General features: G+C 42.9%; 1 long non-coding RNA gene and 1 other non-coding gene across 3 annotated transcripts in view; both read right to left on the bottom strand.

Moving 5' to 3' along the window:
* Positions 1–1,293: 1,293 nt before the first annotated feature.
* The window catches only part of LOC117675558 (uncharacterized), a 47,199-nt gene continuing 29,128 nt past the window's right edge, over positions 1,294–19,364 (bottom strand). For both annotated transcript variants that reach the window (XR_015732356.1, XR_015732357.1), the window contains one exon: positions 1,294–1,560. This is a non-coding gene — a long non-coding RNA (uncharacterized LOC117675558). The remainder of the gene's footprint in view (positions 1,561–19,364) is intronic.
* LOC148115283 (U6 spliceosomal RNA) lies at positions 17,426–17,532 on the bottom strand. The gene has a single exon (XR_015732845.1). It is a non-coding gene; the product is annotated as a U6 spliceosomal RNA (small nuclear RNA).

Genomic DNA, 19,364 nt, shown 5'->3' on the forward strand with positions numbered 1-19,364 from the left:
AATCGAGGACTACCTGTATTTCATTGGGGCTTCTTTTTATATGCACATGAATTAGAAAGGTAAAATTGCCATTGGCCTTTGCAAACCTAATTTTATATGAGAATTAGAGACATATTTCAATACATGGGGATGCAACAACCATTACTCAGCACAAAAGGAATTTATTAAAATAATTCCAACAAAACTAAGATTGGATTTCAGGAAATGACAAGTTGAGACTTGCCAATCTCAGTCTGATCAGAAGCAGCAAAGCTCAACTAAAGCACACTTCTTGAATTTTATTCTGCTATTTCTGTTAAAGGAACAGCACATACCTTTGGGAAATACAGGTCACCTAAAATACAGAGGCAAAAATTAGATGTCACTAAGAGACACTTTTCACATTTCTACTGTTGTGGCATCTAGATTAGAACAAACTAGTGATTGAGTCTGCTCTAAGTCTGCATCTGTCCTCAATTCCAATTTAATTTGAAAAAAAATGACTATTTCTGACTTCTGACCCTCATCCTAGAAAGAAAGAAAAAAAATGCTTCTAGGGAGAAACCTTGGGAAAACAATCCCAGAGAAAAGAACAATCTGTAAACATTTTGCTATTCTTTGGCAAAGCTAGTATTTATGTGCAGCCAAGTGGAATGTTGCTGGGATTCTGGAACTTATCAAGTGATGTCACTTTCTTTAAATATTTATATCTGATTATTGTGTCACAGGCTATACAGGGAAGGAGGGATTTAAAAAAAAGAAATAAATATAAGAAAGAGCCTGTTCATATCAAGCCAGAGGAGATTTTCATATTGTGTACATCCAGTTTTTCAGATTGTGTAGATTTGTTACACTCAACAAATAGCAGATCATGTAACATAGCTGTGGTTGAATGGGAGGTGGACAAGATATTGTGTGTTTCAGTGGTGGGTTTCAAAATTTTTTACTAACGGTTCTGTGGGTGTGGCTTGGTGGGCGTGGCATGGCTTGGTGGGCGTGGCAGGGGAAGGATACTGTAAAATCTCCATTCCCTCCCCACTCCAGGGGAAGGTTATTGCAAAATCCCCATTTCCTCCCAATCAGTTGGGACTCGGGAGGCAGAGAATAGATGGGGGCAGGGCCAGTCAGAATTTTTACTACCGGTTCTCCGAACTACTCAAAATTTCCACTATCGGTTCTCTAGAACTGGTCAGAACCTGCTGAAACCCACCTCTGGTGTGTTTGATGTGCTTTATTACATTTTTTTCTCCATTGTGGGTGAAAACAGAACATAAAGCTCCAGAGAGATAGCAGCAATAACAAAGGATCTTATGGCTAGCAAATTTATTATGGCTTACACTTTTATGGACTAGAGTTTACCATTTCAGATAATGATGTTGATGGATTTCCACTCCACATGGTGGAAATCTGTTACATTTAAGCTTTCATGCTTCTGATGAAGGAGATTCCATTTTATAAACGTTGATATCAGTTTCTTTGGATAAACGATGTCCATGCTTGACTGGATACTACAGAAATCCCATTACATCTATCCTACCATATCTAAGATACTCTGGACAATGGGCTTCATATTAGTTTTCCCTGCATGTGAGACATAAGCAATGTATATTAATAGAGAACTTTGAATTCAGAGTTTACTCTTGGTATTATAAAACTGATTAGAAGATTAAATTCTCTGATAAACCTGAATTGTGAAATAACTTAGAAAATGAAACAACTCAACCCAAGCTCAGGCACTCAAATCTCCCCTTATCCAAGGGTTAATTGGATTCTTTTTTCCTACAAAATCCACTGGGCAGAAGGTATTGTAATTCAATTATATGCAGTTTATAAACAAACCTGCAGATTTATTGGTTGCTTATAATACATTGCCCTTTCTAGCATTTCAAGATTTCAGAATTACAGAATAATAGAGTTGAAAGGGACCTTAGAGGTCTTCTAGTCCAACATGTTTATGGTTAGAGTTTATTTTTCATATCTCAGATGTTTCTTCATTCCAAGGTCACCGAAATTCCATAACAGGAATCCTATCATGCATAGAGAAAATTACTTGTATATGTAATGGCATTCCCATGATATTAGTTGTGATCAAGCAGGAGTGTGCCAACTACTCAGGAGACTCCAGAAATGAGATTTCTTTCCCTAGTGCCCCTGCTTTCAAAGGGATGGGTCTTCATGTGCCTATTTATCAGCGTTTGTGTTTGATTTGGTTTTGATTACAAATGATGACTTGTCATTCTGATAACAAACTATTAAATTGACGCCAGTGAAGTGGGTATGACTTTAATTTATATATTCTCCTTATTTGGATGCACACATAGTTTCTGCTGCTAAAGGGAAAGCAGAAGTTCATATTCACGTGGTCAGTTGGCAAAATGAAATATTTCCTCTTCTTCCTGAGTCACATCAGATGCTAAACATAGTGGCACTAAGCATTTTGCTTTCAAGTAGCTTTCAGCATATATAAATTTATGTAATAACCTCTGCCTCCATAAATATGCACAAAAAGCCTTGTGGTCCAAACTCTTTCCCATTCTTACAAACATGGTCTTCTTATGTTTTTCTTTCCTCTCCTGTGTGATTATCTCCATACAATCTCAACCACCCACTTCTTGTAGCCCAAAACAAGAGGCATCTAGGTTAAGGAACTCAGGAAGAGGACTATAATTATAATTATAAAATATGACGAGATAATAAACATTTTGTTTTTAAAAAGCTACATACAGATCCTTTCCTTTTGTAATTTAAAAACTGAAAATGTAAATGATTTTTTTAAAAACAAACAAACAAAGGAGAGTCTGAATTAGAGTTAACGCTAACACTAAGAAGACAAAGATGGAATTTGTTCACAATGTCTATTGATGGCTTTTTTAAAAAAAATTTGATATATATGCCGCCTTTCTCCGGAGACTCAGCGCAGCTTACAATGCGTTAAGCAATAGCCTTCATACTTTTGTATATTTATACAAAGTCAGCTTATTGCCCCCACAAACTGGGTCCTCAATTTACCTACCTTAGAAAGGATGGAAGGCTGAGTCAACCTTGAGCCTGGTGAGATTCGAATTTACAGTAATTACAGACAGCTGGTGTTAATCACAATGCTTTAATCTGCTGAGCCACCAGGCCCTTTCCTGAGAAACTGGGAAGAACAGTTTCCATGAGACATACAAGTCCTCTTTACTCTCTACACATAAGAAGTAGGAGGGGAGTAATCACCAGGAAAGAAAACTTCTTCCTGGCCCTGCCATTTGTTTCAGCAACCATGAACATAGCTATAAGCAAGAACTCTTAGGTCAGGGGTGTCAAACTCAAAGCCCAGGGGCGGGATCCAGCCTGTGGGGCTGCCCCTAGAAAGAGCAAAGGACCAGCCTGCGGTGCTTTTGTCAGCGAAAACGGGCTTCCGAGCTCCATTTTCAGCTGCCATGGCCTCCTGCAACCCTCTGCCAGGGAAACGGAGCTCAGGAGGGCCACATGCGGGGAGCCTGTTTTTGCTGGCAGAGCACTTGGGCCACCACAGGTGCCCCCGACAGGAGTGATGTTGAGCTGGCCATGCCCCCCCTGGCCCCCGAGGTCAAACACAACCCTGATGTGGCTCTCAATGAAATTGAGTTTGACACCCCTACCTTAGGTCATCTTAGTCTGAGGGCCATGCATTATGGAAAAATAAAAGAGTAGTAACGTAGTAGTAGTAGTAGTAGTAGTAGTAGTGTGTGTGTGTGTGTATGTGTGTGTGCATTAGCAACCGGCCAATAAAAATGAAACTGGTCTGCTGAGATATCAATGGTGGTATAATTATCTCCTGGGACCCTGGTATTTGCCCAAGTATATCAGGCTGGGTGCTGTAATCAGACCTGATGCTGTGTCCAATGTCCATTGTTTCTTGTAGTCCTTCCAGTGTCGCTTTTGTATTGTCAAAATCAATTTTGTATTGTCAGTATTGTCAGTCACATTATCACCATATTGCAAATAGTGTAAGGGGAGATTAAGATGAATGATGGTCTTAAATTTCTTGCTGAGGTTTTTTTTTTTTTTTTAGATTTATATACTGCCCTACTCCCGAAGAACTCAGGGTGGTGAACAGGCACAAAATAAAATACAAAGATACAAAAGTTGAAAAACATAATTAAAACCAGATTAAATAATTTAGCCCGAGACAATTAAAAATCCCAATAATTTAAAACAGATTAAAATTTCGATTTAAAAGAATTTTAAAACAGGGGAGAAAATTAGGCCAGGCCGGCTTGCTGGAATAGGAGAGTCTTAAGAGCACGGCGGAAAGTGCGCAGATCCGGGATCCTCCGTATCTCTGGGGGGAGCTCGTTCCAGATAGTGGGTGCCCCCACAGAGAAGGCCCTCCCCCTGGGGGCTGCCAGTCGACATTGTTTAGCTGACGGCACCCAGAGGAGCCCCTCTCTATGAGAGCGTACTGGCCGGTGGGAGACTGCTTGTGGTAGTAGGCGGTCCCGAGTTCATAGCAAAAACAAAATTTGAACCGAGGAAAGCCTTGGATGATCTAACTAGGCATGTCACTAACCTACCAACTCTTTAAATCTCATGTTATTTCTCTCCCTACATTCCAGGTAATAGCAATTGTTGGATTCAATTCAGGTTACTGTGGTCATAGACCAACACAGTACACATTACAGAATTTAAGACTGAATTAAGATATATTTGTAAAACAAATAGCTTCTATAAGTCAAGGAGAGTAGGCCAGGCCATCATTCCCCCCAAATAGTAGGCCCAGTTCTAAACAACGGCATTTTAAGTGAAAACAAAATCCACCCATCCCCAAAATCTCCTGAAACTAAGTTTGTTTCAGCTTTGATCTCTTGCCGTCCCACTCCAAATTCCTGACTTAGCCATGACAAATGAGATGAATTTGTGAGGGTTGTTTTGACCCCTCTTCCAAACAGCTCTTCCATCATCTCAGCAGGAATCTCTCAGTTTGGCTCAAGGTCAAATAGTTTCATTTCAAATCCTCCATGCTGGAGATTTTGCAATGAGAATTCTTCTTTTTTTCTGTTTTTTTTAAAGTTGTTTGTGCCTTAAGAATCTGTGGAATGGGGCCCTTCATCTCCAAAGCCTCTGGGAGGAAAATTGCCAGCAGAAACAATTGTCTGCATCAAAGGCTCCTATGGGCTGTTCTCAGCTAGGACTTTTCATGGTTGCTGCAGTAATTGGCATCTTTCCTTGCTATTTCCCCCCACCCCCACCCCCTCCATTCATTCTACATTGTGGTGAGCACCTTTGGATTTTTTTTTTAAACTCTGGGACTTTTTCTGAGCAATAGAAAAGCAAATCTTGCTTTCCATCTGTTTCTGGGCTTCAAGCATTGTTTATAGTTTAATAGTTTGGGGAAGTCCAGAGGGAAATGAAGTGAATCTCATGGGGAAGAAGCAGTCAGCTTAGAGCAGATTTATAATAGCAGAATGCTCCCTGTTAAGAGGCATGTATTTCTCCTCTATAAAGTAGAATGAAAGGCCGAGCACCAAAGAATTGAGGCCTTTGAACTATGGTGCTGGAGAAGACTCCTGCGAGTCCCTTGGACTGCAAGGCAATCAAATTGGTCAGTCCTAGAGGAGATCAACCCTGACTACTCTTTAGAAGGCCAGATCCTGAAGATGAAACTCAAATATTTTGGCCACCTGATGAGAAGGAAGGACTCAATGAAGAAGAGCCTAATGTTGGGAACGATTGAGGGCAAAAGAAGAACGGGACGACAGAGAATGAGGTGGCTGGATGGGGTCTCTGAAGCAGTCGGCATGAGCTTAAATGGACTCCAGAGGATGGTAGAGGACAGGAAGGCCTGGAGGAACATTGTCCATGGGGTCGCGATGAGTCGGACACGACTTCACAACTAACAACAACATAAAGTAGAACATTTGAGGGTGGGGATTGGAGTAAAATTCTCTCTCCAAATGTTTAAATATGGCATTAGGCTAAAAGGGGGCAGTCAGTAGAAATTAACATGTGTAATTAGATAGATAATAATGGATGGATGGAAGGATGGATGGATGTACAGGGTGCCAGGGTATCAACAGTATTGCCAAGTATCTCCCCCAATTAAAATATTTTTAATGTTAAGGTTTTAAAATGTTAAGAATATGTGTACTACACTTGTCTTTTTTTACCCCTCTGTCTCCTGCTGAAATGATGAATGGTGCTGTCCTTACAAATTCAATGTGGAACAATGTAAGGAAAGTGTATGATGGATTATCCTGACTTCATCTTTCCAAACAGCCAAGACTCTCTTGCTCTTCTGGATAGCCTTCTCCCACCTGACAGGTCAGCTGTTTTTCATTTACAGCCACCATAGATAATAATCTCATCAAAATTTGGATCTGGAGAAAAGGTATTTTAAAACTGGAATAGCTAGAGATGCCTTTTGGTCACTTCTATGGAGTTGTGGGATGGAGCTGTGACAAAAGCAACTTTGTGACAATGTGTCATTTAAAAATGATTAGAGTTTATTATGCTGTGGGCACATGCTAAAGTTAGCTACATGAATAGGATTGTTATTATAAAACCTGTCCCACACTTTTAATGATTAGACTCTATCCAAGAGAACAACTCACTCACTAGAACAATCTAATCCAATTTCTACCACGCTTGGGAATAGTTTTATGGCAAGTCATGGCAACCAATATTCCAAGTTGTTGCAATAGACATCTCATGTGCTTTTGATGACTTACTGGTGATAAATGCTTACTATTCTTTCATTTAGGCTCATGAATGCAATCAAAGCAGAACTATGTTTGCAACCTAAAGTTTCTAGTTTCCATTATATCTCATAAATAATTATATCAACCTGAGAAACAGATTTTTTAAATTCTGTTCAAAAAAGAAGAGTTGGAGCCATATTAATTTCTCATCAGGTACAATCTAATTTCTAATCCTGGATTGGATGCAATCATGTATTCTCCTGGGCAAGTCTGTATTACATGAAGCTACCTCACAAACAAAACAGTGTAGAATTTTAAAATTGCCAATTGTGATGGAATGCTGAATGGTAGCTGGGGAATTCTTGGAGTTGAAATCCACACATCTTAAAGTTGTCAAGTTGAAAAACAACTTTGTTCTACAATATTCAGAATAGAGCCGTGTGCAGGTGCACAATCCACTGTATGTGTATAAACAAAAAAAAGACATGCTAATTAATTTAAATAGCAGAGAAATCTACAGGTGTATTCATGAAAATATGGCCAACAAAATAAATATCAGGAAATTGTTAATGAAGACTATACAGTATGTATCATATATAACTGTATACACTGTATATATTAACATTGGAAACAAAAATAAATACCTGTTTGAAAGGAAACTTTAAACTTTTTTTAAAAAGAATCTCAAATTTGTAAGCCAAACGTATAAATGGAGGTCCAGACCATCCCCATCCTATTGGCCTTCCAAAAAGCGGTGAAGACTTGGCTTTTCCGGCAGGCCTGGGGCTGTTTATCTCGCTTTGCAATCTGACGAGATCCGGCCATGAATGGTGTGAATGGGTTTTAATGTTTTTAATGTTTTTAATTTTTAAGTGTTTTTATAGTGATTTTTTGAGTGTATTGTGAGCCGCCCTGGGTCTTCGGAGAGGGGCGGCATATAAATTGAATGAATGAATGAATGAATGAATGAATGAATGAATAAATAAATAAAGGAACACTGAAAGATCCATAGTAAAGAGAAACTGAGAGAAAAGAGAATAGATAGATTTAACAGAATAACAGAATTGGGACCTTAGAGATCTTCTAGTCTAGCCCCCTGCTCAAGAGGAGACATATACCATTCTTGACAAATGGCTGTCCAGTCTCCTCTTGAAAGCTCGTGATGGGGCACCTATAACTTCTGAAGGAAAGTCATTCCACTGGTTGTTCTCACTGTTAGGAAGTTTCTCCTTAATTCCAAGTTACTTCTCTCTTTGACTAGTTTCCATCCACTGTTTCTTGTCTTGCCTTCTGGTGCTTTGGAAAACAAGATGATCCCTTCTTCTTTGTGACAGTCCCTCAAATTTTGGAACACTGCTATCATGCCACCCCTAGTTCTTCTTTTCACTAGACTAGACAAAGCAATTCTTGCAACTGTTCTTCATATGTTTTAACCTCCAGGCCCCTGATCATCTTCATTGTTCTTCTCTGCACTCTTTCCAATGTCTCTACATTTTATTCATCATATTGTGATGATTAATTCCTTGTCAATTCCTCATAGTCAGGTTAGTGTTCAGTAGTGAAGATATTCCCATTTCTGTGCTGTGCTGTGACAAGGGACCTGGTATTGGATAGAGAAAACAAATGGTCAATGGGCACCAGTTGCAGTATTTATTGCCATTTCAGAGCCAATATCAGGTAACTCCCTCCAAAAATGCCAGCTGCCACTTTTCCTTCTCTTTTATGCAGCACCACCTCATTTTAATGAATTTTTCACACTATTTACACATTATTTCAAAATATTCTGTAGATTTTGTCTTATGTCTTATATCCTCACTTCTTCAGAAATTCAAGAGGATATAGGGATTTCCTTCCATTTTATCCCCAAACATCTGAATGAGATAAGTTTCTCTGAAAGGATATGACTGGCTCAAAGCTACCAGTGAGGTTCTGTGGCTGAGGGAAGACTTGAACCTGCATCTCCCCATCACTTTATCAACCACTGTGCCTCACATTGGAATTCCAGAGTGCCTAGTTCATTTCTTTATTTCCCCCAATCATATCGTTAGCAAATGCAGAAATGAGTTTGATAATATGATTTGCTAGCCCATTCCTGTTTGCCCAGGTAAACTGTGGCAATAACTGAATCATTAATGGACTGTTTTATTTTATTTATTTATTACTGCGAGGTGGCGCAGTGGTTAGAATGAAGTACTGCAGGTTACTTCTGCTGACTGTTGTCTGCCTGCAATCTGGCAGTTCCAATTTCACCAGGCTCAAAGTTGACTCAGCCTTCCATCCTTCCGAGGTCAGTAAAATGAGGACCCAGATTGTTGGGGGCAATAAATATGCTGACTCTGTAAATCGCTTAGAGAGGGCTGTAAAAGCACTGTGAAATGGTATATAAGTCTAAGTGCTATTGCTATTATTATTATTTTGCTTCTGTGAGTAACTGCTCATTGGTCAGAAAAATGACAGCTGTCAGAGATATCTTGGCAAAACAACAGAAAGTCTGGAGAGGTGGCTTTTGTCCTTGTTCCTGATATTTGTTCTTTTCCTTGTTGCCTTTCCTTGGCTGGCTCCCTGCACCAGATGAAACCAGTTCAAGATATGCAGTTGACATTCTTCCTTTTAGAGGTACACTGGTATTTCCTGTAAGGAAGTGGAAGTTGAACTTTAAAGGATCAAGGTAGGACGAGTATTGATGCCTTTGAACTTTGGTGCTGGAGACTACTCCTGAGAATACTGTGCACAGCCAAGAAAACAAATGGATGGATCATTGAACAAATTAGCCCAGAGTTCTTACTTGAAGCACAAATGACCAGACTCAAATTATCTCCAGAAAAGGCTCTAAAACTGGAAAAGGTAGAAGGAAAGATAAAAAGAGAAAGACCAGCAGCAAGTGGGGTGGATTCAGTTATAGTGGTGATGAGTGCCCTATTGGGAGACTTGAGGCAATAGGTGAGGGATAGATTGTCGTAAAGAAAATATCTCTATGTGATTGTTAGGAGTCGAAAACCACTTGATGGCACTTAATCTATGAATCAGTGGAAAACTTAAAATGGTAGTGAATAATCCTCTGCCAGACATTAATGGTGGCAGTTCTACCGTGTTTCCCCTAAAATAAGATCTCCCCAGATAATAACCCCACCCCCCAAAATAAGCCCTCCCCCGAAAATACTCCCCTAAAAATAAGCCCTCCTCCTGAAAATAAGCCCTCCCCCAAAAATATTTAACCGTATGCACAGCCGGTGACCGCCATTTCCTCTGGTTAGGGTTAGGGAGACAGAGCTGGAAATCAGGTAAGATGGTAAGAGGAGCCCCGTCTTGCTCCATGTGCCCCAAAATAATAAGACCTCCTCGAAAATAAGGCCAAATGCTTATTTTGGGGTTCAGAAAAATATAAGACAGGGTCTTATTTTTGGGGAAACATGGTAGATAGTGAAATTGGACCTCATTGCATTGTAATTTCTGCTCCTGTTATCACCTAGTTCAATAATGGATGCAGTCTTGTCTCCTTAGGCCTAATATGCAAATCTGTGTTCTCAAAGTAGTAATGAGCATATTGGCTTGCTGGGGGTGGGGGTGGGGAGAGTTTGCTGGCCATTGCAGCTTAGTGACATCTAGGGAGCCACTGGTTCCCCAACTCCAGCCTAAACTAATGCTAGCTCAGAAGAGGCCTATTTTCTATCTATTTTCTAGAATTCTGCTCTAATGTACCGTATTTCTGGGAATGTCCTCAGTGAACTACGATTCTAAAAGGCATGCAGAATTTCTCTCAAAGGGCTTCTTGGCTGGAAAAACTGCATGATGACTCAGACCAAAGGGGAAAGGAAACAGATTTATTTTATTGTTAAGTTGTACTATGTTTTACTCTTGGACTTTGTTGGCAAGCCACTGATCATTTGCTGCTTGGGGCATTTGATTCTGACGGCTGCTCTAGGGAGCTCTGTGAATTGTTGTCTATGACCTCTGGAAAGATCTGCGATACCTCTCATTGTGTTTTTGCTCAACAAAATCCTTGCAATGTTGATCAGATATAAGTCATAAATGTCCTTCTCCTTTATCTCTTATTAAAAGGTCCTTTTGAGATACCTAGGGAAGGAGATGAATCATCTGAACCCCTTCCAGCCTGGATATGGGACTAGGTCGTGCTTTTGGATGACCTCTGGTGAGAGTGGGAGTGGGGTAGTTCAGCCACCCTGGCTCTTCTTGACCTCTCTGCAACCTTCAGAACCATAATCAATGATTTCCTTTGGGGTTGGATCAAGGAGTTGGGTGAGGGTGGCACAATGTTATGCTGGTTTACCTTTTTTCTCCAGGACGAATCCCAATCATGTTGATAGGGAATGAGCGGTCCAGCCCACAGCCTCTGCTTTATGGTGTGCCATAGGGTTTGATTGATACTTTCTCCATTCCTTTTTAACATTACATGAGGCTACTGATAAGAACATCCATCATTATGGCATCTATGTACATCTCTGTCCCGGGTGAAATAAGCAACACCATGGTTGTCCTCTCACAATGCTTGGAGGCTATGGGAACCTGGATGAGGCTATGGGGACCTGGGGACAACAGTCTTCAACTGAACCTTGGTAAGACAGAGCACCTATGGGACGAGGCTTCTCTGAGGTATTTGGGAGATTACTATTTTTGATCTTGGATGGAGTTGCACTGCCCCAGATGACCCAGTGCATAACGTAGGTATCCTCTTGGACTCATGAATCCTGCTCGAGGGGCAGATGGTAGTCGTGGCTTGGAGGCAGGGGTGAAATCCAGCAGGTTCTGACAGGTTCTGGAGAACCGGTAGCAGAAATTTTGAGTAGTTCAGAGAACTGGCAAATACTACCTCTCACTGGTCCCAGAGTGGGGCGGGAATGGAGATTTTGCAATATCCTTCCCACAGGAGTGGGGTGGGAATGGAGATTTTGCAGTATCCTTCCCCTGCCACGCCCACCAAGCCACGCCCACAGAACCGGTAGTAAAAAAAATTGGATTTCATCACTGCTTGGAGGACCTTTACTCAACTTACTCAACTTCAGGTATATATCTCCCTGGGTCAAGAAACCCTCCTTTCAGTCACTCATGCCCTGGTCATTTCAGGAATGGACTACTTGGTGCTACCTTTGAAGAGGTAGCTCCAAGTAGTCCTGGAAGTTGCAACTGATAGAAGTTGCAACTGATGCAGAATGCAGTGGCATGAGCAGTTCTGGAAGCCCTCGGGGTGATACATATAATACCACTGCTATGCAAGTTACACTGGCTGCCAGTTTACTTCTGAGTCTAATTCAATGTGTTGGAAATCACCTTTCAAGCCCTTCATGACATGGGACCAGGATACTTGAGGAACCATCTCATCCCAAGTACATTGACCCATCCTACCCTGTGATGCAACCAGGGGTGGCTGGTGACTTGAGGGCAACCCTGCTGCTTTGTTAACCTTTTTAACCTTCTGAGTTTTTAACTTTGTTACTTTTACCTTGTAGGTTTTAATCTTATTTTTAACTCTGTTTTTAATCCATGCTTTTATTCAGGTGTTTTATTGTTTTATTATGCTGTTATAAACCACCAAGAGTCACTTAGGTAAAATTAATGGTGTAGAAATTTAATAAACAAACAAACAAACCTCTGTCTGAACTGGTCCTCTTCAAGGGCTCTTCTCCAGATGACCCTTCCATATATAATCAGGTGGGTTAGTACAAGAGATGGAATTCTCAGGAGAGGGTCTACTTTGCAGAATGTCCTAAGCTGTTTAGCAGCCATATTGTTTGTCTATTGGTGCCAGGCTAAGAAAACCATCTTCTCCCAAGCATTTCAAAATTTAGATCTTGATAATGTAATTTTGAAATGTGGAGGGTCTATATAATATTACATACCCAAATATATTGTGTTTTTTGTTGCTATTTGGTGATATATTTACTGTTGCCAATGTTTATTTTAAAACCTTATTTGTTCTTTTAATAAACTTTTAATCTACCCATCGTTGGCCAGGTTGCTAGGCTACCAGTTATGGGTGCAAAACATTGGCTGACCACTAGATGGGAGCAAAAGCTGCATCACATTGCTACCATCTGGTGATTGGCCAGATTTTTGCAGCCTAGATCTGATAGCCTTAATTAGCCTATGAGAAATAGTAATAAACATATGAAACAAGGTTGATCCCCCCAAACCAGAATTCTCTCCTCCCTTGACTATATATCTGAATAGTATCTGCATATTTACTGCACAATTTAAAGAAAAAGACCTTGTAATGATCTCACATTTTCCTTGCTTCGCTGGCTTGCAAATCTGAGACAAGCTATGATTGGGTAGCAAATACCGGGCATGTCATGGTTTGTTCTTCATTGTCAGTTGTGCTAAATGAGCCATTGCGATGCTATTAATAAGCTCTTGGATCCTATTAATTTTGATTACTCTGCCTGTTTCTAAAGGTCACACAGCAGAAAAAGGAAGCTTGATCAGGGCTAATGCTGCCCTTATGGCGCCTTTCAGAAATTCAGCATTTCCCTTTCCTCCAAATATCTAACTGTTTGCAAATGGAAAATACACCCATCTCAGAAATGTCCACCCTCAGCCCTCTTGCCTAGAGCACCAGCAAATTCTCTCTTCCTGGCCCACTTCTTCTTCATTCACCAAACTATAAATAATAATAGCAATATAAAGCACGTTATATTGCTATAATGTGGAGGAGGTTAAGTACACATTGGGCAAAAAATCTGAGTTTATCTTCATTTTGAACAGAGAGGGGATAATCTGGAAAGAGATCTTAAAATTAGGAGATGGTTCAAGTGCTAAAGATTATTAGGAATGGTCCTGAAAATAGATTTCCCAATTCTAATATCTTTATTCAAACCTAGAAACAATATTAAGTACTCAAACTGTATTAGCTCAAGTACTCAAAATATATTTCTGGGCTCAAAATTCTTTAATATTTATAGTATTTCCCACACAAAACCCCAAGTTCCTTTACAATTCTTGTTTCTTATCACTTTTTTCTTCTCTTGGAAATGTATTGAATTACCGATAGTTCCATAATACTTTTTGGCTGGTGGTGCTAGAAGCCATTTATCTTGAAGCCACCCGTTCTGTGCGTGTAAGAGAGAGGGGGAGGGGGAGAGAGAGAGAGATTGTGTTAGAGTTGTGTATGTGAGTTTGTGTGTGAGTTTGTGTACACACACACACACGCCTTTTCCCTAAAGTCCAATTGATCTATTATATCTCCAGCAAATAAAAAATTTCTGCTTTTTTGAAATCTACCCTCTGTTAAGATCTACCTATACCAGTGATGGTTAACCTTTTTGGTGTCGAGTGCTCAAAGCGTGTGTGCGCACAAATGCACACCTGCATGCCCGAACTCCAAAATGCAATGTGACCACCCCCGTGCATGCGCCATGGCCCCCTCGTGCATTTGCCCCGGCCTCCCCAGCGTCCCATTTTGGCTTCCAGGTTGGTGCAGGAGGTTTTCCAGGCCCCAAACAGGGCTGGGTGACCCTTGCGCAGTGCCCCGTGCCCCATTTTGGCTTCCAGGTTGGTGTGGGCAGCAGAAATGGAGTAGAAAGGTAGGGTGCGCTGGGGGGGAACCTACAGAGATCGGGGAAGGCACGGGCGGCAGAAATGGACTAGAAAGGTAGGGCACGCTGGGGGAAACCTGAAGAGATTGAGTACGGCCCCGCCCCCTGAGTATGCGTGGCAGAGACCTGAAGACCAGCTGGCTGGCAGGAGGCATGCGCGCATGCGTGGTGAAGCTGGGCTGGGGCGACTGCTGGCATGCCCACAGAAAGGGCTCTGTGTGCCACCTGTGGCAGGCCTACCAATGGTGAAATTCATCCAGCTCTATCCGGATCACACAATCTGGTAGCGCCGGCAGTGGGAGGCTTTGCCCACCCACCCGGACATCATCATGTCCCATTTTTGACCCTCTGTGCATGCGCAGAAGGCTCCAAGCATGTGTGGAGGAGGCGTGCGCGAGCATAGCGAACCAGTAGCGAAGGTAAGCGAGTACCACCCCTGACGCATACCATAGGTTCGCCATCACGGACCTATACTATATAGTTATTACAAGAATCCCAGTAGTTGGAAGGGAACAAGTACAACTGCATGTCTTCAAAATGCAATTCATTTATTTATTTATTTAAATTAGATTTATATGCCGCCCTATCTCCATAGGACTCAGGGCGGCTCACAACAATTAAGATATACAATCTCAATCCAAGTAAGAAACATGTTAAAATACATATTAAATGTATATTAAAATACATTAAAAATAATCAAAACCCCATCAGTCCAGGCTGGGCAATTTAAATAGCCATGTGTTTAGTTCGCAGCAGAAAGTGCGAAGGTCAGGGACCAACTGGAGCCCCCGGGGGAGTTGATTCCAAAGGGTGGGTGTGCCCACAGAGAAAGCTCTACCTCTGGGGGTCGCCAGTGGACATTGTCTAGCTGACAGCATCCTGAGTAGGCTCTCCCTGTGAGAACGCACCGGACGATGGGGAGCTGTTGCTGGTTGCAGATGGTCCGACAGCTATCCTGGGCTTAAGTCATGTAGGGCTTTATAGGTCATCACCAGCACCTTGAATCTCACCCGGAGGGCAACCGGCAGCCAATGCAAGTCGCGCAGGAGAGGTGTAAAATGGGCGTATCGGGATCCTCCCATCACAACCCGCACGGCTACATTCTGCACCAGCTGAAGCTTCTGAGTAGTCTTCAAGGGCAGCCCCAAGTAGAGAGCATTGCAGTAGTCAATACGGGAGGTGACCAGCACATGAGTAACTATGCGTAGGGCATCCCGGTGCAAATAGGGGTGTAACTGGCGCACCAGGTGAACCTGGGCAAACGCCCCCCTGGTCACGGTTGTTATATGATCTTCTAAGCTCAACCGTGAGTCCAGGAGGACACCCAAATTGCGTGCCCTGTCTACAGGGGGTAACACCTCGCCCCCTATAGCCAAAGATAGAACCTCTTGATCGGACCGAGATGCTGGTACCCAGAGCCACTCAGTCTTGGCAGGGTTGAGCCAAAGCCTGTTCCTCCCCATCCAGACCCATACAGTTTCCAGGCACCGGGACATCATGTCGAGGGCATCACTGGGCTGGTTCGGGGTGGATATAAAAAGTTGGGTATCATCAGCATACTGATGATACCTCACCCCGAAACCACGGATGATCTCTCCCAGCAGCTTCATATAAATGTTGAACAGAAGAGGCGAGAGGACCGACCCCTGGGGCACCCCACAAGTGAGGGGCCTCATGGCTGACCTCTGCCCCCCCACCAACACCGCTTGCGTACGACCCGAGAGGTAAGAGGAGAACCACCATAAAACAATGCTTCCCACTCCTAACCCCTCGAGGTGTTGCAGCAGGATACCATGGTCAATGGTATTGAAAGCCGCCGAAAGATCTAATAGGACCAGAACAGAGGAATAACCTCTGTCCAGAGCCCTCCAGAGATCACCCAGCAGCGGGACCAATGCCGTCTCCGTGCTGTATCCGGGCCTGAAAGCCGATTGGCACGGATCTAGGTACTCCGCTTCATCCAGGGCCAACAGGAACTGACGTGCCACCACGCTCTCAACAACCTTCGCAAGAAAGCGAAGGTTGGAGACCGGATGGAAGTTGCTAAAAGTAGCTGGATCCAAGGCAGGTTTCTTGAGGAGGGGCCTAACCACTGCCTCCTTCAAGGCGGCAGGAAAGCTTCCCTTTTTTTTTTATTTGATTTATATTTATTCCCTCAACCAAGGAAGCAGTTATCACTGCCTGTATCCAGTCACGTGTCACCTCCCTAGCTGAATAAACCAGCCAGGAGGGACACGGGTCCAATACACACATTGTCGCACTCAGCTTCCTCATGATCCTGTCCACTTCCTCAGGGGTAACAGGATCGAACTCCCCCCAAATAACAAGACCCGCCGCCTCCCCACCGTGTGACCCTGCCCAGTCAGAGTCCAAGCCGTCCCGAATCTGAGCAATCTTGTCCAGCAGATGCTGACTAAACTCCTCAGCCCGCCCTCGCAAAGGGTCCTCCCCTGCCCTCTGATTCAAGAGGGAGCAGGACACCCTAAACAGGGCAGCCGGGTGATTATCTGCGGACGCGATGAGGGCGGAGAAGTAGCAACGCTTCGCTGCCGCCATCTCTACCAGGTAAGATCGTGTAAACAACCTTAGCTGTGCATGGTCAGATTCGGAACCACTGGCTCTCCAACAGCACTGTAGGCCTCTCCTTTGGCACTTCATCCCCCAGAGCTCCCCTGTAAACCAAGGAGCCAACCGAGATCTGCAACAAGCCAGAGGCCGCAAAGGCACGACACGGTCGAGAGCCCCGGTGGCTGCCTTATCCCAGGCATCCACCAGGGCCACGACCGGGACGTGGGAGAGAGAGAGAGGTATCATCCCAAGCTTCATCTGTAACCTCTCTGGGTCCATCAGGCGCCTGGAGCGGAACCAGGTGGTCGGTTCCACATCCCAGTGAGGAGGGGTGGCATACTGGAAGCCCAGCCGAAGGAGATAGTGATCGATCCATGACAGGGGGTAAATAGCAGTTATTCCCCCACCAAACTCAACCTGCCACCGTTCCGAGATTAAAAAAAGATTGGGTGTGTGGCCCCCCCTCATGAGTCGGGCCCTGAATAATCTGAGTCAGGTCCATGGCTGCCATGGAAGCCATGAACTTTCTTTTTTTTTTTTTTTTTTTAATTTTTTTTTGAAAGTTCATTCCTTTATTACAACCCACCGACCAAATTCCAGAGGACAGATTCACTTCAGTTCCTTTACTGCCAAACCTGGTGGCAGAGACTGCTTCAGTTTTTCAGCAAAAATATGGAACGCTTCACGAATTTGCGTGTCATCCTTGCGCAGGGGCCATGCTAATCTTCTCTGTATCGTTCCAATTTTAGTATATGTGCTGCCGAAGCGAGCACGGAAGCCATGAACTTTCGAGCCACCCCCGACACCCCGCCCAGGGAAGGCAGATTTTTTTTTTAAATTTAATTTATATGCCGCCCTTCTCCGGAGACTCAGGGCGGCTTACCATGCGCTAAGCAATAGCCTTCATCCTTTTTGTATATTTATTCAAAGTCAGTTTATTGCCCCCACAACTGGGTCCTCAATTTACCTACCTTAGAAAGGATGGAACGCTGAGTCAACCTTGAGCCTGGCGAGATTCGAACCTGCAATAATTGCAGGCAGCTGGTCTTAGTAACAGGGTGCTTTAGACCACTTTACTACCAAGGCTTGGTAGTACAGATTGAAGTCCCCCAGTACAATAAGTCTGGGAAACTCCACCACCAGCCCCGACAGGGCGTCGAGTAGCCCGGGAAGGGCCATTGTTATGCAGCTGGGAGACAGGTACGCAATCAACAAGTCCAACTGACCTTGCGGGCCCCATTTCATGAGGAGGGTCTCACACCCGTCTATCTGGGGAACAGTGACCTCCCATGGACTAAGGGTCTCCCTAATAATAACAACCGCCACCCCCCCTCCCCTACCCTGGACCCTCGGCTGGTGTAGCACCTGGAAACCTGGTGGGCAAAGTTCTGTCAGAGGGACACCTCCCTCTGAGCCCAACCAGGTTTCTGTAATGCAAGCCAGGTCTGCATTTTCCTCCCCAATCAAATCCCAAATGAGGGGAGTTTTGTTAACCACAGACCTGGCGTTAAAATAAAGCAGCCTGAGTCCAGTAACCCCCTCTCTCAAACCCCCAGGAAGTCGGGTGGAACCAGGAGGGTCGGAGCACGTCACCGCTCGAAAATAGCGAGGGCAATTTGCTACCCATTAGCCATCTTTACACACTGTGTTTAATTATGAGCATGGCTTCTTCTTTTTTTCTTTCTTTTCTTTTCTTTTCTTTTCTTTCTTTCTTTTTTTTTTTTGGCAATCTATAGTAGTTGTCTCCTCTAATTTAATATTTTTAAACCCCTGCTTTGGTGAAAGTGCAGCAAGACTAATAATGGTACGGTTGTTTGTCATGCCAAGCCTTTTAAAGAAAAGGCTTGGCATAAATCTCTTCTCTTACAGAGAGCTCAGAGCTGTTACACTTTGCTTCTTCTTTTCTTTTCTTTTTTCTGTTGTATTTTTTCACTTTGCAAGCACTTTTTATGTGTAGTATTGTATTTGCATTATAATTACCTTTTTATTTTGCTTCCCCCCCTTTTATTTTTTTTAAAAAATAAGTAATAATTTTTTTAAAAAAGAGAAATCAGAGTTCACCTTGCTCTTTAGTGAGATTAAAAAAGGTGCAGCTGTCCCACCCCATTTCCAAGAAATCAGGTAGGTGAGTTCTTCTAGCCATCAACACAGTCAGCAGTTACGAAATCTTGTCTGGGAAAACAAACAAATATTTTATGGCATTGCAAGAGAGAAGTGAAGTTCATCTTCCTGTGTGCTCTGCATGGAAAATTTGTGACCATTAGAAGGCAGTCATGGAAAACAAAACACACACACACGCTCTTTAGTGCAGTCTAGTTATTGTCCGGATTTTTACAGCCTGTTAACTTTTTGGAGATTACAGCTGAAGCTCTGCATGACCTAAGGCCCTAAGTGAAAAGAAAGCCATAATCAGCCAACCACACCAACCACCTATTAAGGATCAAAACAGTGTGTAAAAATGGGATATGAAGATAAAATGACATCAGAAGAATTGAATGGGCTGTAGAGAATAATATAACTCCTTCATGAATGATCCATATAGATTGGTCCCAGGGAATCTGGCATTATTTTTTTTTTATTTAAAAAGTTTTAACAATCATTACAA

The sequence above is a fragment of the Pantherophis guttatus genome, chromosome 2, assembly GCF_059756535.1.
Source record: "Pantherophis guttatus breed Tessera chromosome 2, ASM5975653v1, whole genome shotgun sequence".
Classification (NCBI taxonomy): Eukaryota; Metazoa; Chordata; class Lepidosauria; order Squamata; family Colubridae; genus Pantherophis; species Pantherophis guttatus.